This window comes from Aquarana catesbeiana, linkage group LG01 (genome assembly GCF_042186555.1).
Source record: "Aquarana catesbeiana isolate 2022-GZ linkage group LG01, ASM4218655v1, whole genome shotgun sequence".
Taxonomy (NCBI): Eukaryota; Metazoa; Chordata; class Amphibia; order Anura; family Ranidae; genus Aquarana; species Aquarana catesbeiana.
In genome coordinates, this window is record NC_133324.1 from 774175812 (window position 1) to 774203373 (window position 27562).

General features: G+C 41.4%; 1 protein-coding gene across 1 annotated transcript in view; it reads left to right on the forward strand.

Annotated features, from left to right (window-relative positions):
* The window catches only part of GALNTL6 (polypeptide N-acetylgalactosaminyltransferase like 6), a 2428129-nt gene that overhangs the window by 2124649 nt on the left and 275918 nt on the right, over window positions 1-27562 (forward strand). The window lies entirely within an intron of this gene.

Consider the following 27562-nt stretch of genomic DNA (forward strand, 5'->3'; position numbering starts at 1 on the left):
TGCTGGCAACAAACGTGAGTACACCCCTAACTGAAAATGACCAAATTGGGCCCAGAGTGTCAATATTTTGTGTGGCCACCATTATTTTCCAGCACTGCCTTAACCGTCTTGGGCATGGAGTTCCCCAGAGCTTCACAGGTTACCACTGCCATGACGACATCACAGAGCTGGTGGATGTTAGAGACTTTGGGCTCCTCCACCTACCATTTGAGGATGCCCCACAGATGCTCAATAGGGTTTAGGTCTGGAGACATGCTTGGCCAGTCCATCACCTTTACCCTCAGCTTCTTTAGCAAGGCAGTGGTTGCCTTGGAGGTGTGTTTGGGGTCATTATCATGTTGCAATGCTGCCCTGCAGCCCAGTCTCCGAAGGGAGGGTATCATGCTCTGCTTCAGTATGTCACAGTACAAGGTTCCCACAATGAACTGTAGCTCCCCAGTGCCGGCAGCACTCATGCAGCCCCAGACCATGACAATCTCACCACCATGCTTGACTGTAGGCAAGACACACTTGTCTTTGTATTCCTCACCTGGTTGCTACCACACACGCTTAACACCATTTGAACCAAATAAGTTAATCTTGGTCTCATCAGACCACAGGACATGGTTTGTGGGCTTTCTTGTGCATCATCTTTAGAAGAGGCTTCCTTCCCAGGACGTCAGCCATGCAGACCAATTTGATGCAGTGTGCGGCGTATGGTCTAAGCACTGTCTGGCTGAGCCCCCACCCCTTCAACCTCTGCAGCAATGCTGGGAGCACTCATACGTCTATTTCCCAAAGACACCCTCAGGATAAGAAGCTGGGCACGTGCACTCAACTTCTTTGGTCGACCATGGTGAGGCCTGTTCTGAGTGGAACCTGTCCTGTTAAACTGCTGTATGGTCTTGGCCACCATGAGGGAATCTTCTTATAGCCATCTTTATGTAGAGCAACAATTCTTTTTTTCAGATCCTCAGAGAGTTTTTTACCATGATGTGCCATGTTGAACTTCCAGTGACCAGTATGAGAGAGTGAGAGCGATAACACCAAATTTAACACATCTGCTCCCCATTCACACCTGAGACCTTGTAACACTAACGAGCCAGATGACACTGGGAGGAAAAATGGCTAATTGGGCCCAATTTGGACATTTTCACTTAGGGGTGTACTCACTTTTGTTGCCAGCGGTTTAGACATTAATGGCTGTGTGTTGAGTTATTTTGAGGGGACAGCAAATTTACACTATTATACACTCACTGCTTTTCATTGTAGCAAAGTGTCATTTTTTTAGTGTTGTCACATGAAAAGATATAATAAAATATTTACAAAAATGTGAGGGGTGTACTCACTTTTGTGAGATACTGTATATCAAATACACTGCCACTAACTGAATAACCTGCCTGCTTAATCTAAATCAAGCTATCTCTCCATCCACACCAACAACACTACACAGGGCCACAGTGTAGGCAGCCTTATATAGTGTGGGGTGTGGACTTAGTCCCCCTGAGCCATGATTGGCCAAAGGCACCCTGCCTTTGGCCAATTATGGCTCTCTAAGCAGAGGGCGCTGGGATTGGCCAAAGCATGCAGGTTGGGTGCATGCTTTGGCCAATCATCATACAGAAATACCGTGCATTATGGGGCGTTCCGCAGTGCTCAAATTTGCTGCAAACACCCCATAATGTTTGGTCTTCTGCGAACGGGCGAACACCCGATGTTCAAGTTGAAATTATGTTCGACCTGAACATCAAGCTCATCCCTATTTGTCATATATTCTATATTAGCTCTGTGATTGTATTGTGTTGCTTTCAGTAGACCTGACACAGACAAGCAGATCTTTTTGGCGCTGATGACCTTCATTTCAAGACTCTACTTAACTTTCTTTTTCGCCAAACCTGGTGTCCTCCTTCCATTTTAATGAAGATATTGTTCTTCCCAAACCAGTACACCATAATGAACTTGCTCTCTATTATTTGGGTGTGGTCAGAGCTGTGCAGGTTTACTTTTCTTCTATGGCTTCAGTTTATAAGACCAATTATCTTTTTATGCTCACAGAGGGTCCGTGTAAGGTTCAACCAGCTCCTTTGGCTACTATTTTACCATCAGGAATCTGTTTCTCAGGTTTGTAAGGTAGCCACTTGGTCATTGGTTCACACATTGACAAGATTTTACAATGCTCACATTCCTGCACCCTTGGATGCTTGTTTTGGTTGAAAAGACTTACAGGCCGCAGTGTAGTTATGCTTGCAGGTTGGGGAGTTTGTTGTTGTTAGTTTATTGTTCCCGATCCTCGGTAGACACTACTCTTGCATGTCCTAACAGTCTGCCCCTGAACTATTGTTTTATACCTTGGACTATGCTTTTGTTTTGTCTACTAATGGTATTTTCTAACCAATTAGAATAACCAATAACTGTTTATTAATTAGCCTGTTAGTTTAGGTATGAAATATAGAGTAAGGTAGTGAAAACAAATAACAGCTAAGAATTGGGAACACATGCTAAAACCTGTTCAACTTAGATATAAAAAAAGCCTCTGAAATAAGTCACGAAAACTGAACAGTACATTAAACTTGCATGTTTGTTATGACTGGCTACTATTGGCATGTTTGTTTACCAAGCATGATACAATTTTGAATGGCATCCTAACATTAAGGCTGGGTTCACACTGTTGCAAATTGGATGTGGATTTCCCTGCATCAAATTCGCATAGCAGGAGATTGTGACCGGCTCTCTATGGAGCCGGTTCATACATCTCCGCAGTGGCTCCGGTGCAAATTGCACAGGAGTCCTCTGTGTCTTTTGGTCCATTTCAGGTCTGAATTCAGCCAAAAATTCAGGCTGAAATTGGACCTGAAGCGGTGAATGGGGATGCACCGGACTCTGCTGTGAGCCAGAGCGTGCTGCAGTGTGAACCCAGCCAAAAGAGATTGTAAATCACATTTTGTAAAATAACAAACATGTTATATTTACTTGCTTTGTGCAATGGTTTTGCAAAGAGCAGCCCTAATCCTCCTCTTCTCAAGTGCCACCATAGGGAGCCATTTCCTATTGTGGCACACCGGGGGGGCTTAATCCTGAGCCATGCTGCCTACGTCTATTGCCACAGACAGTGCAGCTTGGCCCAGGCCCACACTCCCTTATCACATGATTTGCTTGACAACAGCAGGAGCCATTGGCATTGGCTATCAATCTGCCCTGAGAGGAGGAAGGGAGCAGAGAGGGCCACTTCTCTCAACCACAGCGCTGGATAGAGATTGGGCTCAGGTAAGTATAGAAGGGGGGGAGCTGCACACAGAAGGTTTTTTACATTAATACATAGAATGCATTAAGGTAAAAAAAAAACTTGTGCATTTACAACCACTTTAGCACAATGTACCTCCAATGCACATGATGCAATTAACAACATAACAAAGTAACACACATAAAGTGTGTTGTGCAGTGATGCATCATAAATAACGTATGTATGACATTAAGGAACCTCAAACACTACACAGATCCCTGATGGCCTTGGAGTCAGTATGTCGAGAGGGGATTCCAATTGACAAGGCCACCTCTGTTGCATATGCGTGGTTGAGTCGCTCGGGGACGGATACGTCAGACGGGCACAGGAGGAGATGGTCGGAGGAACTTGAAATGGAAATCTCAGACAAACAATGGAGGTACGTTGCTATCCTAGCGCATAAATGTTCCATAAGCACAAAATTGCAAGAGACAAATTACAAACTCCTGACCCATTGGTATAGTACACCTGACAAATTACACAAATGGGACATACAAAAACCGGACACATGCTGGAGATGTCTCTCAGAGAAAGGCACACTAACCCACATATGGTGGTACTGCTCCAAAATTGAACCATACTGGAATGAAGTAAAGACTTTAATTAAAAAAATTACAGAGACTAGAGTGGAGCTGACTCCAGCATGTTGTCTACTACATCTGTCCAATTCCTCTCTTAAACGCTACAAACGTTCATTGACGATTCATCTCCTCAATGCAGCTAAATCCCAAATTCCTCTACATTGGCTGTCTACTTCTACTCCCTCTGTCAGGGATTGGCTGTCGAAAGTTAGTGAAATTCATGAAATGGAAGACACACTGGCCCAAGACAAAGGCCACATTGAACGATTCCACAAAACGTGGCAACCTTGGCTGATTTTCAAATATTCTGCAGATTTCCTTACCTGAATTATGGGAGGGGAGGACACTGGAATCTTGGGTGGGTGCCTTCCCTCTGTACCCTATATGTCTCCTTTAACCTATACCCTCCTACCCTCCTCTTACTTACCTTCTTCATTACATTTTCTACCTTGTTCCTTTCTTGCTGACCTTTAACTCACCTCTTCACTGGAATATACCTATTTTACATGTACTTCTCCCTCATGCGTGAGAAAGATTGCTTTAGATAGATACAGAAACCTTACTTATACATGTCATCCATATTAAGTGTTCTGAATACTTGAAAAGATGTTTCTGACACAATGGATAACACAGTATATACAGAAATCTTATAACTCATATAGACACAAAGCTAACTCAGTGGAAATAACCTTAGACCCTCAGTGTTTGATAATCATTGAGACCTTTGTACGAGCTTTACATTAACAGTTTATTATGTAAATGACGAAAAGTACGCAATTGCACCTGCGAAATTTGCATTGTACAGTGCATTTCTATGTTTCTCTCTTTGTTTCAATAAACTTGAAATGATAAAAAAAAAATAAAAAAATAACGTATGTATGTTTTTTTCTGCATTGGCCATCCATTCAAATGAATGGACTAATGAACACATGTTAACACACGAGAAAATGATATGTTAACACACCACAATGCAGGGTATAAATCTGAATGGGCCCTTAAAGTGGCTCCAAAGTGGTTCTAATGTCTGAAGCATTCTCTTACTACCCCCCACTGTCAATAAGCCAGTACCTGGCTGCATGTCACTGCTTCGGGGCTGCCTCCAGCTCCAGCACTGCTCCCCTCACTTCCTGCTTTCACAGGAGAAACTGAGGGCAGCAGAACTATAGGTTCCTTCTGCCGCCTGACAAACTCTGTGCAGAGAGATCAGAGCATGGCTTACCAGTGCTGCATGTTTCTATAGACACACACAGCCTGGCTCAGGACCCAGCAGGAATGCACACACAGATGCCTCCTTAGGACCCAGCTTGCTACAGGAGGCACCCGAAGAAGGGAATCGCTAACAGTGCCGGTAATAACTGTCAGAAGAGGAGATAAGTGACTTTATTGAAATTGGACAGAGCAGGAAAGTATAAATTTTTTTTTAATTTAAAAAACACAATTTAAAGTGCAGTTCTGCAAATACTACATATAATGTAATGGCTGACTTTTAGAATTTGGAACCTTACCTGTTCAGGGATCCCGCAATAATGGCACCCCAGCCGATTTTTGAATCAGCCCTCGGTTGCTGTCGCCACCATTCTTTGTAAGGGAACCCGGCAGTGAAGCCTTTTGGCTTCATATCCAGTTCCCTACTGCACATGTGTGAAGCACGCTGCACTTTCTGACTGGCCCTGGCAGCGGAGGAAGGAAGAGGGGGCCAAACTTCCAAGGGACGCCACCACGGCGCAGTCTCCTGGAAGTGGGGAAGGGTACCTGTCAAAAACAGGTACCTTTTCCCCCCCTGAAAGGTGCCAAATATGGCACCAAAGGGAGGGGGCAGATAAGAGTAGCTTCCACTTTTGGGTGGAACTCCACTTTAACAATAAGTTGTATAATTTGTTAAAAGAAACTTGTTTTATATAGTCACAAGTCAGTCCTCTGTTTTAAAATATTTTTCTAGTAAATCCTTATTGACTGTAGTTTGCCTACTTTTCATTCATAAGAGAAGAAGTTTGGGCAGAGTCAACTTTTTTATGTTGTTTGTCTATATATCTTAAAAGCAAGATTTTTCACTTTGATCTTACAGTGTTCCTAAGAGGCATTTGACATAGTTTCCCAATCTTGCCTTTGTTATCACTTGTCTATTCAGGCATTTTTATTTGTCTTTTCAAGATGTAAAATAAACAATTAAATAGTTCCAAGGACAATTAAGGAAGCAATAAATATAAAATACTAGCTATTTATTTTCACGGGATGCATTTTAATGTTAGCAGCAGATGTTCTGGTAAAGACTTCTTAAATGTGGACATATTTCTATTTCTACAAAGCTGACAGACAAATCAATCCACAGCTCCAGTACAAATAAGAACATGCAACTTTATTTAGCTCAAGGGACAATTAACATGTGTACTGAAATTGATCTAATGGCCCAGGAATGTAGCATAAGGATGGAGGTTATGTGCCATTGACTGGGAAATGACTAAATGCTGCAGAGCCCCTTGTGGCAGGTTCTCTCCTTGTATATAAAATGTACTTTTACTCAACAAGGAGAGCACTTTAACAATAGATATACCAGTTGCCTGTATGGGTACAGTTGCCTGTACCCATACCTTAGTTCATTCAAATAAGAATTAGTTGATTCATTGGGCTTTTTAAAAGTGCAATGTAAAAATTAAGAAAGTATTCTTGTCTTCAGAAAGAGACAGAAAGGTTTGTAAGCTCCTTGCAGGAAATGTGCTGTATGTTATTTTTCTGCTACTTTATCTACAGGGCTTCTGGTGTGATGGGAGGTTGTAACTTGTAAAATCATCTTCAAATTATCTTCACTTAAGCTGTCAAGGAAAACAATAAAAAATAACTAAGACCTGGTTCTTAGTGATTCTGTTTGTCTAGTTTGAGGCTTTCCCTTGCTGTGGCAGAATCTCACTGAGGGTGCAGTGGCATGATTGATAGATTTTCTACCCAGCCAGGATTATTGCCCCTGCTATCCTTGTGGAATCAGTGAAACTTTTCAAGCAATTTGGAATTTAGTAAACATGGTATCCCTGTACTGTAAAATGCAACATGGAAATGCCTGTCTTTCTGTGAAATCAAACTTCCTCTTGGGCTCCTGGAGCCTAGAGCAGGTACATTAAGGCTTAAGTTCAGGTATTTATTTTTAACCAGTACAAGCACAGTATATACTGTACATTTAGTGAGAAGTGTCCCCTGTGCTGATGCCAGCTGTCTGAGTTGAAATCTGAATTCTCCTGCCTTCCCCCTGCAGACACAATCTTCTGCTGCAGAGGTTAATATGAGTACTGAACCTGACACAGGCACTCATCAAGAGTGCCCACTATGCTCACTTCTCTCCCCCCTCTTCCAAAAGCCATCTATGAAGGGAGGATTGGAGGATAAATGAGAGGTCCCCCTCCTCCATGCATAGAGCACTTTTTATTTATGTAAGCTATAGTACAGCTTTTATAAATAGAGGAGGAGGGAAGAAAGGGTGAGAATAGTAAGCACTGTGACAGGTCCAGCACTTGTATTGATAACATTCAGTGACTTGTTGCATATTGTTCAAAAGTACCTCAAAATTTCATTTGCTTTTAACATTTGATTTTGGATTGAATTGACCTTCCCAAATAAAAACCACAAACACTGTTAGAAATGAGTTTACATCCCGTTCTTTCAAATTTTTTGTCGCTTTGGTAAAAAAAAATAAAACAAAAATGTTGACCCCATTAACAATTAAAAAATTGAACAAGTGATCTTAAAAAGAAAATATTTGAATGAAATTCTAGTGTATGGCCAGCTTTAGAAAAAAATATTTCTACCTCTGTCTGTGGTGGTGTTGTTAGGGCGATTTCTCTTCAGTTGCTTTCTCTTGAGGACAAACATTTTACCAGACAGGAAACAAGGAATACTCTCCAATAGAGCCTCTGACAATGGTACATCCTTCCCCACTTCATCCATTCTAAAAAAAATAAGTTTTGAGTTGTAGGTACACTTTCATGAGTGTGTTAAAATTGTACAGATCTTTTACTCATACTCCTCAAAGTGATCCTGTAAGTCCCTCTGCTTTTAAATCTTCCTTCATTTCCATATTCCTTATGTTTCTTATCAGTCTTCATTTAATTGCCTTTACTCGTAATGGAGCGATAATTGCCCTTTAAGGAGTCACTAAACAGTTACAGAGCACATAAGATAAAAATACCAGTTCGTAATTCAACCTATGACAACATCTAGGCTTGTTCATTACGAGTTTTAATAATATTTGTTCTAATGTGACAAGGCTTTTGAGTAAATACAGATAATGGTGTCCTCTTATGCTTGTTAATTAAAATAGTGTTTGCACTAGCTTTACCATAGACATGTCTTTGGTTGTTCTGCTAAATTAAAATCAAAGCATTCTAAAAGGTAAATGAATGATAACTTCAACAGATACTCTACAGGATTCATAAGCCCACATGCAGAAGCTTAAATATATTTGAACATGGTCTTACTGCCTTTCAGCTTATAACAAGGGCAGTGGAGCATCAGCATCTATATCCTCTGTCTGGCCCTGTTTAATTTAATTTGTTTGTATTACTTCCTACATGATGCAGAGGCCTGCAACAGAGCTATGTAATCCATTATGTAGGCCACAGATGGTTACTGCGGCTGTTTAATGGAACCACTAATTACAGTAGTAACTTCTGAATATAGTAAGTAGTCTGACATATTTATTGTGAATTTTTTCACATAATTCCAAAAATGATCTGGTTTTTACTTTATACATTTTGCATAGGCCTAAAGCTGTTACAATTCCACTTTCCTTAAGTAAATAGGAAATCTGGGATAGGCTCAGCACACATGTTCATAATTTATGTTTAATCTATTTAAAGCCTAACTTTGGGTTTTAATGAGACAGAAAAATGTCCATGAGCCACAAATCATGAAGCAGATCCATGTGAAAGGATGAATGGTAGCCTCAGCCTGGGTTCTGACCAGGCCAGGCCCCAACGTGTTTCGCTCCGCCCCAGAGCTTAAACATGATTAAGCTCCGGGGGGGTGAAGCAAAACACATTGGGGGCGTGACCTGGCCAGAGCCCAGGCTGAGGCTGCCATTCATCCTTTGTGTCTGCTTCATGATCTGTGGCTCACAGACATTTTTTCTGCCACATTGAAGCTTGGAGCCGCGATGGGCTCCCATCCTAACTGGCACTCATTGTGGTTGGCTTTTAACTACACCTCTGACTTAAGCGGCACACACATTTTTTACTTTTGGGTTACCCTGGCTTTAGTGAACTATACATAGTTTGTTTGGACCAGCTTGGTCCAAATTAACTAGTTAACATTCGCTAAAACATAGAGTTAAGCCTTAAAGTATAACTAAAGGTAAAACTTTTTTTTTCAGAAGCATACACTAGAAATGAGACTTTAAAGGTACCTATATTAATATATACCACTATTAAAATGATATGCATCTAAAATACTGCTTTGAATAAGGTAATGGAACTAGAGAAACCCCCTAGGGGTGGAATTTTAAAGGCACTACCAAAACAACAATATAAAAGGTATATAAAGTTTATTAATCATAAGAAATATATGTAGTACAAAAAAGAAATATACAAAACAAAGGATGCATACAAATTGTACAGACATGCGACATAGGATACACATTCCAGAAACCTTACGTTTCGGAGATGGACTGTAGTCTCCTTCATCAGGGATTTTTCTAGGAGGCACAGTGTCTATAAGATGTTAAATGTACAATAATCAATGAGGTTGTCCAGAAACATACAGTTACATGATAGTCATATATTTCATATATAATACTTACATCACAGTGATTGAACAGGTACAACAAATGCATCCACAATTTTAAAAGAATGTGAGGAAGAACCAGAGCAGGGGGTCCCCAGCAAGCTCAATCCACCGAGAGGCAATTGTTATAATCAAAAATATGGTATGGAAAAGGAAAAGGAGGGGGAGAGAAAACTCCCCCCCTCCAAACACCCAACAGCCCCGCTGGATCTGTGGAACCAGATCAGCGACAGGTTGACACATGTACTGAGGTCTAAAAATAAATTGGAGGATCTGGAGGGGAAGCAAAAGAGGGGGGGGAGAAAAGGAGAATCACACCGTAAGTATAAAAATACACCTATGAATAAGAATATGGGTGTCAAAAACGGGGGAGATCCCACCTAAATCATATTAAAAGTTGAAAAAACCTACCTAGGTTGATTGAAACAATCAGACAGTCGGTGGAAACAGGAGAACAGAGCTGCTACACAGTCTGGAGAGCCAAAATTGCAAGTGGTCACTGTGAAGTAGGATTAGTATTAGTAACTTGTAAAGCCCCAAAACAATATAGGCATAAACTGGTGGGTAAGGGTACCTATATCAATAGGTATGACCTTAAAAGATATAAAAGCAAAGACAGCGTCTTACCAGTGCAACAGGTCTCAGTAAAGTATACAAAGAGTCTCCAGAGAGCGGCAGGTTCCTGGTCCTAACTGGCCTGTGTTTAGAAGGATATAAATACTATGGCCCCATCAAATACTCCCCCACCCAGCTGATTAGCAAGTCAACCAGCTGGGTGAGAGTTGCTTCAGCCCATCCTCCAAAGGCGGGCCCCCTGGGACGTCGCTGCGCCGCATCTCCACACGGTGCAGGTGCCGAGAACGTCAGGCGCATGCGCCGCACAGGCCGCAAAAAAAAAGGGGAGCAGGCAGGGCGGCGCATGAGCACAGCCCCACAGCGCAAGCGCCATGGAGGGGCACGACGCATCGGCGTCCCACCAGTGCAGAAAGGTGACCTCATCAGAGATCATCAAGGGCGGCGAGTGTCCGCAATGAAGTAGCAGAACCCGCCGTCCCCGGAAGCCTCAAAAAAGAGGCTATCCGGCCGCACCAGGTACATGTGTAGAGGGGGGAGAAGGTGTGAAAAATAAAAAAATGAATATATAAATTTGCTGGCAGTAAATACCAAGGTAAAAATAACCCATGTGTATAATGATCAGATACAAAACAGAAGAAAAACAAATAGGACATCTCGAGTTGAAAAAAGGAGCCGGTGGGGGAACCCTGCCCCAGGGAGCGTCCCCACTCCTTAGGAGCAAATATAACATGGCTGACAAAAGGGCAATGGGGGAAACAAAAAATCAACTATGTGAAAAATACATGGGCAAATATCACAATGTACGTATATGTCAATAGAGATGAGTGAAGCTGACATTGTAGAAAAAATGAAATGAAAAATGGAAACTTTAAAAAATAAAAATAAAAAATAAATAAGGCATAAAAATGAAAATGAGAATCAGAAGCAAAGCAATTATTTCAAGCAGAAAGGAGGTGGAGGGAAAAAAGAAAGGGAAAAGGAGAGGGAATGAGCCAGACCGTAAAGGATTTGGGAGGCAAACAAAAGGTTGATATGATGTTATTTTCCCATACCCCCTGAACCAAAGCCATCCAAAAATGGCTGAAAGCATACTGCATCTTTTAGCCCAGGGGGACAGGTGGCTTTCACGGTGTATATCCACCGCAGCTCCAGCTGGAGGAGACTTTTATTCCAGTCTCCCCCCCTCGAGCTGGGATGGATACGGTCAAGAATCAAGAACTTAATTTTGGGGAAATGGACCAATCTAGTGTGTCTGCCAAGGGGCAGATCCGGATCACAGACCTGCATACTAAGAATATGGCAGTAAGCTCTCTTCCAAAAAGGGAGTTTCTTCTTCCCTATGTAAAAGCATCCGCAGTCACATTTAAGAAGATAGACAACTCCGAAGGTTTGACAGTTAACGAAGTGGCGGGGTTTGAATGTCTGGCCATTAGGTAGGGCTGGATTTTTCCTGGTGTCAATATATCTGCAGTAGCCACAGGCACCGCACATATATGTACCTCTATATTTGCAGTGGACTAGTCCCTTGTCATCCCTATATTCACTTTTAACCAATCTAGAAGCAATCGAGTTGGCTCGCCTGAAGGTAAAGAGAGGTGTCTCTGGCAATGAGTCTCTCAAACTGGGGTCCATTGTGAGAGTGTGCCACTGTATTGTTTTGGGGCTTTACAAGTTACTAATACTAGTCCTATTTCACAGTGACCACTTGCAATTTTGGCTCTCCAGACTGTGTAGCTGTTCCCCTGTTTCCACCGACTGTCTGATTGTTTCAATCAACCTAGGTAGGTTTTTTCAACTTTTAATATGATTTAGGTGGGATCTCCCCCGTTTTTGACACCCATATTCTTATTCATAGGTGCATTTTTATACTTGCGGTGTGATTCTCCTTTTCTCTTCCCCCCCTTTTGCTTCCCCTCCAGATCCTCCAATTTATTTTTGGGCCTCAGTACATGTGTCAGCCTGTCGCTGATCTGGTTCCACAGATCCGGCGGGGCTGTTGGGTGTTTGGAGGGGGAGGGTTTTTTCTCCCCCTTCTTTTCCTTTTCCATACCATTTTTTTGATTATAACAATTGCCTCTCGGTGGATTGAGCTTGCTGGGGACCCCCTGCTCTGGTTCTTCCTCACATTATTTTAAAATTGTGGATGCATTTGTTGTACCTGTTCAATCACTGTGATGTAAGTACTATATATGAACTATTTGACTATCATGTAACTGTATGTTTCTGGACAACCTCATTGATTATTGTACATTTAACATCTTATAGACACTGTGCCTCCTAGAAAAATCCCTGATGAAGGAGACTACAGTCCATCTCCGAAACGTAGGGTTTCTGGATTGTGTATCCCATGTCGCATGTCTGTACAATTTGTATGCATCCTTTGTTTTGTATATTTCTTTTTTGTACTACATATATTTCTTATGATTAATAAACTTTATATACCTTTTATATTGTTGTTTTGGTAGTGCCTTTAAAATCCCACCCCTAGGGGGTTTCTCTAGTTCTATTTACATTTGGGATGTGGCACACCCTCGCTATAAATAAACAGACTGTTTTGGATATCCCCGTTTCATTCATGAATAAGGGAATAGGAAGTCTTGAGATATATAGTTAAGATATGAAGAGACATCTTGGTTTAAGGAAGCCCAATGGGATTCACAGATGTATGCATTACAGTGGCAACATGGAAGGGATAGTAATGCTTTAATTGTCTACATAGATACCTAAGCTTCCACCCCCTGATTGTATAGGTTGTTATATGGAGCTATACTGTATATCCTCTGTCCTCTCTAGGGATCACTCACTATTCATTGTGGGGAAATAAAAGAGAGCTAATAGAATGATATAATTTCTTTTATGTTAAAGGGATAATTCCTGAAACCCCTCCATAAGATGTGCATTGTTGTTGTTTGCTTGTTTGCTTTTATCTGTGATTATCCGGTTCTCCTCCTAGGGGGAGGTTTGGTGTGGTGGTGGTTCCGGGGTTGCAGACCCTATGGTTCACTATAAATAGTATTATTACTGTATATAACTGTAGCAATAACTCTCGGTGGAGCTGCTGGTTTAAGAGGGCTTGTTACCTTCACTCTCAATACCTCAATACCTCTGTTTCACCGGAACCGGGTCTAGGGTTCCGTTGAGTTTACCTCTGGATGATATAAGCACCAAACACTTGAGTAGGTTTTCCAATGCTTTAATAAAATGAACAAGGGAAGTAGCAGGAAAGAGGTAGTAGGAAAGCTGCAGGGAAGCTCAAATACCTTTCTGTTGTATTTCTTCAGAACATTCTTTGTAATTAAACACTTGCAATTGAATAGTCCCCCTTTCGTAGGATTCAATCTTTGCCCGCCTGGATAGACATCTCTCACTTGCCTATCAACCAGCACATAGCACAAACAAAAGTCTCTGCCACAGACTTATCTGGAATAAAACCCGTACAATCCTCTGCTACAGGGTGTATTGGTTTGTGATGAATGTCAGATACAGTACTTGAACCTTTAAGCCAACCCGGCAGTACTATACTGTAAAATTACTTCGGAATGCGTCCTCCAACCGAGTCACCAGACCCCTCTCCAGACCAGCATTCTGCATGATCCTTCCATGATGGGTCCTCCCCTGGGATCTTCTTGGTTGTCCAGCTTCTTCACTCAGGATAGACAGCTCAGGACCATTCCTCTGCTGCTGTGGTAGGCCCCAGACAGGCTTCTGGGCCCACCCACATGCCGCAGCGACGCGGGCCTCCAGAACAGTGGACCACGAGGTGGTATTCCTAGTGCATACCTGTCGGCCAGGAGGGCCAGCAGGTGGCTGAAAAGGAACCCTAAAACATGGCGTCTGTCCCAAAAATATCCTCTCCCAGAATGCAACTCGGAGGACCACCTCCACTGAGTTATCTCCGGGACAGAGGAGCACTCATTCACTTCAACACGTTGCTTTTCCAACACCTGCCGATGGTGACAACGACACCCATCGGCACAATGTGGAACTGCATGCAACATCAGCCAAGCTGGAACAGAGGCAAATCTAACTTCCTATAATAAGCGACCCACTAAATTTACCTATCAGCGGTAGATAAAAATCTACCAGCGCTACATAACATAGATCACATACATTGTTTTCAAGCCATCTATTTATTGGATGTAATACCATGATGGTCTTATCTGTACAGTTTTAGAGAGAACGAGAAAGTGGGATATTTGGAACTCACATAATGCATCATGCCATAACTGTAGAGATCCCCCCTGCTACTGTCATCAAGGAACTTGAAGTCATCTGATGTGACTACAACAAAGGATGTATATATGAAATTTACAATAGTGCTTTGCTATTAAATATTTATGATCCATGTAGAATCAAATTACTAAAATGTGTATAATAGTGTGATAAAAATAAAATAAAACAGATATTATAGAACCACATTATCGAAATACTGATAGGAGTGGAATGCAAACTCACTGTGCACTTTCAATAATGTGTTAGTCGTTCAACAGTCATTTAAACGCCAAATAAATTGCACAAAACGTCCATAAAAAGTAAGTAAATCTCCAATTTGTGTTGCCAACTCCAATTGAATGGGTGAGGGAAAAGTCCACTGCCAATACGTGCAAAAGGGCCGCTCACCTCACACACTAAACCTTAAATTATTTGCGCATGTCCCCTTTAAGGCCGGGATCAGCTCCAAGGTGAATGTAAACAGCACATAAATGTGAATGTAACACATATAAAATATTTAAAAAGAAACATCACCAGTGTTCTCTGTTTAAAAAGTTGGATAATCGCTTTATTTTTTGCTTTAAAATACACACAGCAGAAAACAAACAGCAAAAAGCAAACAGCGCATTGTATCCACTCTCAGAGCAGGGGGAAAGCCCACTGCTTGTGGCTCCCGACTAATAGCTATAGTCCGCACACAGACGTAGGTTGCAGCTGATAAGAGAGTAGTGACTATGACATAACATATAGGGCGGAGTTTCTCTACACCTGTCCAGGATTGAGGTGTCTAGTTCTTATCAGCTGTGACCCATGTCTGTGTGCAGACTATAGCTATTAGTTGGGAGCCATGTGGAGCAGTGAGCAGCTTTAAAGTCCCATTTCTAGTGTATTCTTCTGTTTAAAGTTGCAGGGATGTTTGTGCTTTTCTGTATAGTTCTAGCAGTATACAGTTATATGAAGACTTGTTTTTAGTTTTATGCCCCGTACACACGGTCGGACTTTGTTCGGACATTCCGACAACAAAATCCTAGGATTTTTTCCGACGGATGTTGGCTCAAACTTGTCTTGCATACACACGGTCACACAAAGTTGTCGGAAAATCCGATCATTCTGAACGCGGTGACGTAAAACACGTATGTCAGGACTATAAATGGGGCAGTGGCCAATAGCTTTCATCTCTTTATTTATTCTGAGCATGCGTGGCACTTTGTCCGTCGGATTTGTGTACACACGATCAGAATTTCCGACAACGGATTTTGTTGTCGGAAAATTTTATATCCTGCTCTCAAACTTTGTGTGTCGGAAAATCTGATGGAAAATATGTGATGGAGCCTACACACGGTAGGAATTTCCGACAACAAGGTTCTATCACAAATTTTCCGTCGGAAAATCCGACCGTGTGTACGGGGCATTAGAGTGCAAAGGGATTAGAAACCATGTTGTTTTTGGGTTCTTTTTTGCTGTTTGTGCCCAATTGTATCGTAATAAAGTATAATTTTTGGTCATCACTACAAAACAAATAGGTCAGAAATCTTCCAATGGGTACACTAGTTCTGGTAACCCTGGTGACAACCAGGGATTCTGTCACTTTTAAGGGATTTCCTCTCACTTTCTCTTTTGGCTATAGGACAGGAAGTAAAGGGGAATCTTCCAATGGGATACAGATGGAAAAAAATATTGACAGGGGTTATAACCCTCCCTTCTCTATCCAAAATGTAAAAAAACAACTTTTGGCTTTAGTTCTACTTTAAGACAGGTATAAATACTTACTGGATGACACTGTGTTTGTTAAAGCAGTGTGTATCATAAACATTTGTAATGTTTCCCTTAACATACAATACAGTTTTGCCATTTTTAAAAACCTTTTTACATCTCAGCATTGATCTCATTCAGCCTTTTTCAACCATTTCCTGTCTACACAAGGCACATCATTGTTTGAGACCAGCTTCCTGATTGGGGTGTTGGCACAATATGCGTTGGCACTTCCACCAGTAGTTTCAACCAGGAGTGCATGTGACAGGTTGACAACACAGGAGGATTTTGAATAATAGATAATGTAGGAAAAAAGATGTTGTTCAAGATTAATTATGAAAAAAATAGATTGTATGTTTGAGGGTGGGTTGGTCCGATGGGCTCAATTGTTGATATTGAAATAGAAAAAGAAATGGGAATTTGGCATTGTACAATAATATTGCCTGTTACAAAACAAGGGAATGGTAAAGGTTCATGTAAAAAGCCCCCTTGTGGGCTACAAATATACCCCTACCATTTAAAAAAAAAAAAAGTGTCAAAAAAAGTGTCAAAATGTTAAAAAAGACAAGACACAGCTTGGGGACAAATCCTTTATTAAAAATAAAAACATTTGTACCCCATTAACATTTCACACAGGGGGGAGGGCTGGGATCTGGGGGTCCCCTTGTTAAAGGGGGCTTCCAGATTCCGATAAGCCCCCCGCCCACAGACCCCCACAACCACCGGGCAAGGGTTGTGGGGATGAGGCCCTTGTCCCCATCAACATGGGGACAAGGTGCTTTGGGGGGCTACCCCAAAGCACCCTCCCAATGTTGAGGGCATGTGGCCTGGTACAGTTCAGGAGGGGGGCCGCTCTCTTGTCCCCCCTCTTTTCCTGCAGCCTGCCAGGTTGTGTGCTCGGATAAGGGTCTGGTATGGATTTTTGGGGGGACCCCACGCCATTTTTTTTTTTTATTTTGGCATGGGGTTCCCCTTAAAATCCATACCAGATCCGAAGGGTCTGGTATAGATTTTGAGGGGGACCCCACATCATGTTTTTTTTAATTTTGGTGCAGGGTTCCCCTTAATATCCATACCAGACCTGAAGGGCCTGGTATGGAATTTAGGGGGACCCCCACGTCATTTTTTAAAAAATTTTGGTTTGGGGTTCCCCTGTGGGGAAATCCCATGCCGTTTTTATCAATTAACTTTTATGTGTATTGTCGGACCGGCAATTCATTAATAGTAGTTTTATAAAAGTATAAATAGTAGTTTTAAATGACTTTTTTTCCTTTGAAATGTCATTTTGCTGTCAAACTGTTCTAAACACGGGAAACATGCGCCCCTTTACAGGCATACTATAGACACCCCCCAGGTACGAGATGTAAAGGAATATTACACTTTTATTGTTTCACTTTAAGCATTATTAAAATCACTGCTCCTGAAAAAACGGACGTTTTTAAAACTTTTTTTTGCATTGATCCATGTCCCCTGGGGCAGGACCCAGGTCCCCAAACACTTTTTATGACAATAACTTGCATATACGCCTTTAAAATGAGCACTTTTCATTTCTCACATAGACTTTTAAAGGGTGTTCCTCGGCTTTCCCCAAACACCCTAAATTGTTTGCTGTTGGGCGAACTGCCGAATAGCCGATGTTCAAGTCGAACATGAGTTCTACTCGAACTCGAAGCTCATCCCTACTAAAGACTAAAGAAATTAAGAAAAATGTTGTTGTTGTGCATATGGAACAAAAGGTATTTTAGCTATGCAATATAAGCTTGAAGTACACGAAGAATTAGCAGGGATATGATAAAGGTTAAACAAGAGAAAGCTTCTTTGCTTAAGTTACCACAGTCACTGGTGCATTCTAACAGAGGGGTATAAACAGATATTTATATTTATATATTTATATTCTTACTGAGTTTCAACACATATCTCAAGAGAATAATACAGACATACAGTGAGGACGGAAAGTATTCAGACCACCTTAAATTTTTCACTCTTTGTTATATTGCAGCCATTTGCTAAAATCATTTAAGTTCATTTTTTTTCCTCATTAATGTACACACAGCACCCCATATTGACAGAAAAACACAGAATTGTTGACATTTTTGCAGATTTATCAGCCAGTTACATCACTAGCTTAGTCTCAAAATACCAACCTAATCGCCGTCTCCGTTCCTCCCAAGACCTCCTGCTCTCTATCTCCCTCATCACCTCCTCCCATATCCACCTCCAGGACTTCTCCCAAGCCTCGCCCATACTCTGGAATTCCCTACCCCCAATCTGTCAGACTGTCTCCAAATTTATCCACCTTTAGACGATCCCTGAAAACTTTCCTCTTCAGAGAAGCCTATCCTGCCTCCATCTAACAACTGCACTGTTTTCTCCTTAGCTCATCCCCCACAGCTGTTACCCTCTTGTATAATTTGACCCTCCCTCCTAGATTGTAAGCTCTAACGAGCAGGGCCCTCTGATTCCTCCTGTATTGAATTGTATTGTAATTGTACTGTCTGCCCTCATGTTGTAAAGCGCTGCATAAACTGTCGGCGCTATATAAATCCTGTATAATAATAATAATAAAAAGAATAGAATTTTGAAGGTTGCAAAAGAATGTGTTAGGTGCGCTGGGGGGTTGTGTAAGGAGAGGAAGTGTTTTGAAAACACCCTACTTTGTGATAAGGAAAATGTAAGTTAAGTGTTAGGCCTCATGCACACCAGACGCCAGTGCAAACTCTGCTGAACATTTGTTTTTAAAAGCTGAAACCGGCATTTAGAAACGCCCGTCTTGCCGCGTTTGCATGCCGCGTTTAGCCGCGTTTGCGTCTAGAAGCGTCTGCAGAGAATGACATTTTGCGACCCAAATTTGGGGCCCCATATCTCTGAGCCACTTGGTGGTAGGAACCCCAGGAAGTTGGTATGCTAACACAGTGGATCTAGCACTACAACATATCCAAATTTGGGGTTCCTAGCACCAAGTGGCCCCGAGATACGGGGCCCCAAAGTACCGGCATTTAGACGCATTTGGTTTCTGAAACATGGAAAACTTTTGCGTCTGAACCCATTTTTTTGCTTCTGGAAAAACGAGGTTAAACGCAGCTGCCTAAAAACTCCAAAAAACGAGACTGTGTACATGGGCACATAGAGTTTAACAGCGTCTCGTGTGCATGAGGCCTAAAGGTGTTTTTAATGAAAACACCCTACATTGTAGAGGTTAATGTAAGTTAAGATTTGAAGGAAAAGTAAGAGGAGTTATTTATTAATGAATGTTAAATTAAATAAAAAAAGGCAGCAAAGAAAACTCAGGGAGTATTAAGGTCTTAGGATTGCAGTGGAAAAGTTAATGGAACTTACCACTCCTGGGGCCAGGTAGACCTCACATCTAGAAGCTTAGGAACACTGTGTCTGCAGTTAAAATCCATGATCAAAGGTAGCTACTGATATATATGATGAAGGTTTTCATTGTACAAGTCTGTTCCTGTCACAGATCAGCTGCGGAGCTGATCTGTGTCTCACCTTTACTGCTGTAGGCCAGCTGGCACCTGTTGTTCCACTAGCTTGTGTTCAGCTCTGCTGCTCTCTGCAGCTATGGGTGTCACCGCCCTCACCTGTTGCTTAATTTATGATTCCTTCCTGCTACTTCCTGTCCAGCCCCTCATGTGCTTCTCTATTTAAATCCCTCTCTGACCAGTTCTGGTTGCTTGAGCAACATTTGTTTCTGAGCCCCCTTCATGTAACCTGCCTTAACCTGACCTGTCGTGAACTGATCTCTTGTGTACCGACTCGACTTGGTCTGATTACGTTGTCTGCAGCCCGCCCTGACCTTGGCCAGCCATACGGCTCTCCTTTGCTTCATCCATCCATCTTTGTCTGACAGTGTCTTCTGGTACTTCCCTAGGGAGCGGGGTTACCAGGGGTCATGACCTGGGGTCAGCACACAGCTAGCCCAAACCCTCGTGAGGGGGTCCCTGGCAGAATACCGGCTGGCCCTTAGACTCCACGCCCCAAGGGATCCCGTGTCACCTGCTCGCCTGTGGGCTCACTGTAAGTAGTACCATGACAGTTCATACAGTTCAAGAGAGGAGAGACGCAGAAATAAAGTTTTAAAAACAGGAAGTGACATTACTGGGCATGAGGTTTAAGTTTAAAGGGGAATAACAATAATTGTAAAGCGTACCACTCCTGGAAAAAATGTCCATGTTTTCTGTTGCTACGCAGATGTTCATCGATATCCATTCATTGATGATTATGTAGTACTTGAACTAAGGGATGATCAGGAATGATCGTCAAGGACAGTCAAGATCCAAGGGTTCCAGTACTTAAAGCTAGACTGACTTGGAAAGTTTCAGTTTAATATGAGGAAGTTATTTTTTTTTTTGCAGTCTGTCTCAAATCTACACAGTAGATATTGAAAATTATTATGTTATGTGTAAGCCAATGTAATAATATCTACACACAAGTGGTTTTTACTAGTAGCATTTTTTGAAGCTCATGATCTACTGGTGAATTACTGGTTATTAGGTAAGGGAAGTTGTTGTTAGTATAGGGAATTCTCTTCCACCTGCTCAGAGAGAAATACTTACTTTTTATGTGCATGTGAATTTTTGTCTTGTCTTGGAATTCCAATTTAGAATATAAGTTGTTGTTTTTTCTTCTGAATGCAAATGGATTGTTAAGTAGTTGATATATGTCCTTTGATCCCGCCAAGACGGAGAGTGTTACCAAAGTGGGCAGGGGAGAGGGACAGAATAGGATACTCATCTGTGTGTTGTGCTTAAAGAGGATTGAATCGTGGATTTGGACAAGGACAAGTTACTATTTGAGTGATTCCTCCTATCCAAAGTATTGTTTAGCACAATACACAGAGGTACATATCCACTCGCATAAATCTGCTATTTTGTTTCAAGTAAAATAGCTTTGCCACCACTTTCGCGGAAAGCATTAAAAATTAGTAAACAAGAGTATCACCCACAGCAGCGACCGCAGTTTGCTGCTCAGGCTCGAGTGACAGCTGCTGCGCCACTGGCTGCACAGGTTGAGGTAGCTGTTCATGCACGGTCCCCTTCAGTTGAGGCACATGTGATTCAAGCCAAGGCTTCACCATCTCCTGTGGCCCATGTTTCATCAGCTCCTGTAATACAACTAGGTAGTCCGGAACAGTGTCAGTCACCAGACTCTTCCCAACTGGACTCTGACCTTCTGCTTTATACACCTGATCATGATGAGGTGGAACTTACTCCCTCTCGGGTACAGGTTCAGCAGAGGGTGGCTACGGTGTCCGTCCTTTCTGAATATGCAGAGAGTTCTCCTCTTGTACAGAAAATACAAGAGTTCAAAAAGAGAGCTCAGTCAGAATATAAGGCTCTTAGAAGTGTTTTTTTGAGGAATCTGATCAGATAATTAAGTAGATTGAAAGGTTTAAGATAATTGCAAGATACAAATTTTTAAGAGTAACATTTCAACTTGTGGATGGGGTATTTTGATTTTTTCAGTTAAGAGTGTGATTTTAAGGAATGTTTTTAATTGTGCAATTGCCTATCCTCACATTGTTAAAGGTTTGGAAGTTGTTTTTCAATATCAACAAGTGTACTATATTTCGGATTGATAAAATTGCCCTGGGCTCTGAAGTGTTCAATAAATGGCATTATGGTTTTATAGAAGAACCTAGAGTGGTGTTTTATGTAGGAAAAAACATTTGTTGTTCAAGATTAATTATGAAAAAAAATAGATTGTATGTTTGAGGGGTAGTTTGTCCAATGGGCTTATTTGTTGATATTGAAATTTAAGAAATGGGAACTTGGCATTGTACAAGGATATTGTCTGTTACAAAACAAGGAAATAGTTATTTGTGCAAATGTTTTTAATGGTGTTTAAGCTGTCTAACAATGATTGGAGATTTTAAAATGTTTGCTTTTTACCTTTTTGGTAAATACAAGTTTAAGAATGTTATAATTAAAAAATTTATATTCATGCTATGAAAAAAATAAATAAAAAATAAGAGGAAGTTATGTGTTCATTCCAGACGCTATGCCAAAGGAATTGTGATTAAGAAAGAAAAGGGGAAGTAACTTAAGGTTGTGTAATTTTATGTATTCAATAATTAGAAAAGAAAAAAATATACTTTAAATATGGGAAAAGGTGTTTTAGAGGAAAATATGGCCAGTGAATGTGGAATGATAAAGTGGTTGTATCCTGTTTAATGAATGCCTAAGGTATTATTTGATTAAGGGGTTGTAAAGGTATTTTTTTTTTTTTTTAAAATAACAAACATGTTATACTTACCTTCACTGTGCAGCTCATTCTGCACAGAGTGGCCCCGAACCTGGTCTTCTGGGGTCCCTCGGCGGCTGTTTCAGCTCCTCCCCGCAAGCATTTACCACCTTAATGCAAGCTCCCTCGCATGGTGGTGAGTGCTTGCGGGCGCGCTCCCGTGATACAGCCGGCGGCTATAGCCGCTCGCTGTATCACTCGGCCCCGCCCCCCGGCACGCCGCGTCATCGGATGTGATTGACAGCAGCGCGAGCCAATGGCTGCGCTGCTTTCAATCCATCCACTGCAGCCAATCAGCGACCAAGCTGAGCTGCAATGAAGATGACGAGGATGAGCAGCGAAGATTCGAGGCGTCAGGTAAGTAAAACGGGGGGGCTGAGGGCGGCGGTACTGTCAAAAGTTTTTTCACCTTAATGCATAGAATGCATTAAGGTGAAAAAATTTTTACCTTTACAACCCCTTTAGTAAAGTATCTAAGTGTTTGTTTAAAATATACACAAAGAGATGGTTATCTCATGGTATATTGTATTTTCTTGTTTAGGGAGCAGAGGTTACTAGGCCCATGTTCCTGATAATATATATGTGCATTTACAAAAGATTTCCCTAAAAGTTTGGAGTTAAAATTAAAATTGATAATGGGATTTTGGTAAAAAGGGTGAAATTATAAATGTTTGAAGAGTTACTGAAATTAAGTAATCAGGACTAAAATAAATTGTTGCATGTATATCGAGTCCATGAAATGCTAAAATTTGAGGGGAAAGTTTCTTTGAATAACAGTTATGCCCCGTACACATGGTCGGACTTTGTCCGGACATTCCGACAACAAAATCCTAGGATTTTTTCCGACGGATGTTGGCTCAAACTTGGCTTGCATACACACGGTCACACAAAGTTGTCGGAAAATCCGATCGTTCTAAACGCGGTGACGTAAAACACATACGTCGGGACTATAAACGGGGCAGGGGCACATGATCGGAATTTCCGACAACGGATTTTGTTGTCGGGAAATTTTATATCCTGCTCTCAAACTTTGTGTGTCGGAAAATCCAATGGAAAATGTGTGATGGAGCCTACACACGGTCGGAATTTCCGACAACAAGGTCCTATCACACATTTTCCGTCGGAAAATCCGACCGTGTGTATGGGGCATTAGAGTGACTATTCTGGATAATTCCCAGAATTTCAACTATAAAGTGTTAATGATGTAATGTTGTTTATTCATCAATGTTTTGTTTGTTGCTGATGGTCAGGTATATCTGCAAAGTTGGGAGGCTGACTTTTGAGTCAGAATATGTGTTTAGGTAAAATGTTCTGTTCTGAGACCCTCTGGTCCACTTGGGTCCCGGGGATAGAAGGAACTAAAAGCGTTTATGTTTTATTGAAGTCCTGCTGTAATACTGGATCTAAGAAAAATGTTCAGTTAAATATATTGAATCTATATAATGAAAACTGTTGCTGAGAAACATTTTTATTTTTGCATGCTTTACTTATGTTTGAATTAATAAAGAATAATATTTTTAATTCCTCCAATGGTTAAGGCCTAAATTGATCAGGTAGGTTCTGTGGTTATTCATGTTGGATGAGGAGTGTCCGCCCCAGCTAGCCAGTATTAACCCCTAGCCCCATACACAAGAAGAAATGCCTACCCCATTCATACCCTACCCTATACCCTATGCGGATGTCAATTTACTTGAAGAAATGACTACAGCTTTTACATGGAAATCTTCGTTGTTCATCTCTGTTGTTCTAATGCCATGGGAGATGCTGAGATGAGTAAAGGCAGACTCCTGCTGGAAAATGTTCCTGGAAATGACACCTTGAGGGTTAGCCAAATGACGCAAGCCCAAGGTCTACGAAATTCCAGTGAGCATCACAAGGGAGAGATCCAGATGCCAGCCCAAAGACCCAAGTCTAGCCCAATGCATCAATTCCAGTCTGTGTGTGGATGTCGAGTTCTGTCCTTACAAAGAGGCAGGGTTTGGGGCGGAGAATTTATTTCTGTAAATATGGATGAGCACAGATTTGAACCAAAAGTTTAGAAAAAGTTCGGGAAAAGTTTTGGGAAAAGTTTAGGAGAATGAAATTTATAACATGGACATTTTCCTTTTTATTGAAATTTATGGACATTCATAAGCCATACAAGAGACTTTTTTTGGACTATTTTTCAGTTGGCCTAAAAGCTGTCATGCCCCTCCCACTTGCTTTTATGGACTATCAAGCCCCTTTCCCCTTTATAGTTCATGGACAATTGCTAAGCAGCTGAGATGATATGTTTATTGATCTATATTGTTACATGTTTAGGATAGTGGTACATTTATGGGAAAGTAGTCCAGGTGAACGTTGGGGGCATATTGGGGGCAACAGGTTTTGTGATTGTCATGTTCGTGACAATAGAGAGGGTTGAAAGGGTCATGTAAAAAGCCCCCCTGTGTTTTGCAATCTAATATAACTGCACCTTTAAAAGTTATAATTTTGCTTATTAAGTAAATATATATTGTTGTGTAAGAAGTGTCTTGTGTTGAAAACAAAACTAGACATAGGGGATTTTAGCTGTCATGGGATAGTCTAGAGTTATATCTGTCTGGGTGACATAATATAATGTGAAAAAACACAAAGAATCCTGCGAGCCACCACTAGCCAGATGCCCAGTAAATATATAGAGAAAGGAAAGCTGCTGGCATTAAACACGTCTCACAAATCATGCAAACATAAATTAGTAAATACTACGCCGCGCTATAAATATGATCTAATCAAAAATAAAATAATTATAAAAGGTATTGGATCAATATAAAATACAGCAGCTAAAAATAGATTATTAAATAATTAAATTGAAAAGTGCTGTGCTAGGTATTATGCACTATACACCCAATAATTGGATACCAAATGCATACGTAACGTAAAAACACACAAATGTTGACCAATGATGAAGAGCCAGTAAAAAATATTAAATAAAAAATAAGGGAGTGGAAATGCACAGTAAATATATAGTGCTCATGTGAAAAAATATATAAATTCATAAAATTCAAAAAGTTCATATAAGTCCATATAATGTATGTGAAAAAATATATAAGACAAGTATTGAAGTGCTCCTGTGCAGACAACGTGTCCTGCTGTGCTTCTAATCAATACGCTGAGTAGTCCATGCAATCACAAAAACAACTTGGTAGGTGTATAAATGTGCCAAGGTGTCCTCCTTTCAGTGATCCCCTAGGTAGTGAACGCTCACCTTAGAGCGTGCAACTTAGTGATTAAGCTAAGTCTAAACATGCATTAGAACCTCCTCTGGGCTCAGAAGGGAAAAACTGCATCCAGGGCTCCTCAGTGAAATACCTCTGTTTTATGTAAAAATAAAAGCGCTTGATAGTGTAGTAAGGTTTAAACAATTTGATGAACACAAGTAAACAAACCCTAACTCAGGGTACTCACATTTATGAAGTGCGTCTAGTGCACCACTCTATTGCCAGCAACAACCAATAAGATCAGGTACCGGAAAAGTACATCTTCTCCGGTGACATTATGCCAAGCCAACTTCCCTTTTGGGTGGGATGCACATGCAATCACCTATCTAGGGATTCAGTTACCAGCTAAATTAGAAGATCTATACCCCAGAAACTTCATCCCCATTATGAAAACAATACAGAAAGACCTTCAAGATTAGAACAGGGGTACATTTTCATGGTTTGGGAGGGCGGCAATTTTAAAAATGAACATCCTCCCGAGACTTCTCTATCTACTACGGACGATCCCGATAAAAATGCCACCCTCATTCTTCGCCACTTACAAACAGCTCTGCCTAAAATTTCTTTGGGCTGACAAACATGCACGGGTACAGTGGGAGAAACTGGTAACACCTAAGCTGAAAGGAGGAATAGGCCTTCCAGACATACAAAAATATCACTGGTCATGCCACCTGACCAAAATTGTAGATTGGCACCTACACAAAAAGGCTAAAGCCTGGATAGACATTGAGGAGGTGTTTTCCCCCTTTCCTATTCAACATATTCCGTGGATACGCTCCCATGGGATCCCAAGGGAAAGCAAGTCCCACCCCCTGATTGGCACAACAATTCAGATTTTTCGCACTGTATATAACAAATTGAAACTTGCCTTGACACCAGGCCCAATGACACCGCTTGACCGGAATCCAGACTTTCCTCCAGGAGTCGCTCACCTTAACACCAACGACATGTCCACGAAACAATCCATTAACAATCCATTAGAGCAGAATCCTTTTTTGACAAAGGGGAAATGATGCCCTACCAAACTCACAACTAGACTCCCCAACACACATATCCCCTTTTTCAACTTTCTTCAGATACGTCACTTCCTACTCAGCTCTACTCCACACTCTCAATGGTGCAGTGACCAAACACCTTTTGAAACCATATGCAACGAGTCCAAACCCCGAAGACATGTAATCTCTGATATGTATGCCTTACTGTTCACCAAGTTATCCACCAAAGACGATGTGTCCTGCCAAAAATGGAATAGAGAACCGACCACAGACCTCACACAAGAAGACTGGGACAAAATCTTTACTCATATACCTAAAGGGTCATTGAATGTCACCACTCAAGAGTGAAACTCTGTGTACCCACTCACTGGAGAACTACTTCCCCCCCAGTATGACCGAATGGCTCCGCAGAGTCAGGAAAATAGCTGAGATTTAAGGGGATTTAATCCATCAAGCTCGAGACACCCCAGCAAAGTTTCATAAAACATAGGCTTGCTGGCTTCATTTCAAAGAATCACCGGATTACTGTAACATTCTAAATGACTCTTCATAGCTTGACCTGGGGCCTTACATTGTTAAACAACCAATCACACAAACATCTATCCATGGTAACTCTTCCTCCCCCTTCTCCCCTCATTCCCTCTTTCCATCAACCCCTTCCCCCCCTTACCCATCTACTAGTATTACGGATTGGACCTAGTGGACTACCACTGCACCAAGACCTTGCAATAATAAAGGGACTTATGCACATACCATAACATGTCATCTACCACACGTTGCATATCTGAGATACCGACATGTTGGCAAATCAATACTAGACAAAAGACGCTCTCCCCACGTACAGTTAGTTCCCGACAGGGGTAGGTGGGAGATGTGGCAATATACCCGGTATCCAGACAATGCATATAGCAGGAATACAATATTTTTCCC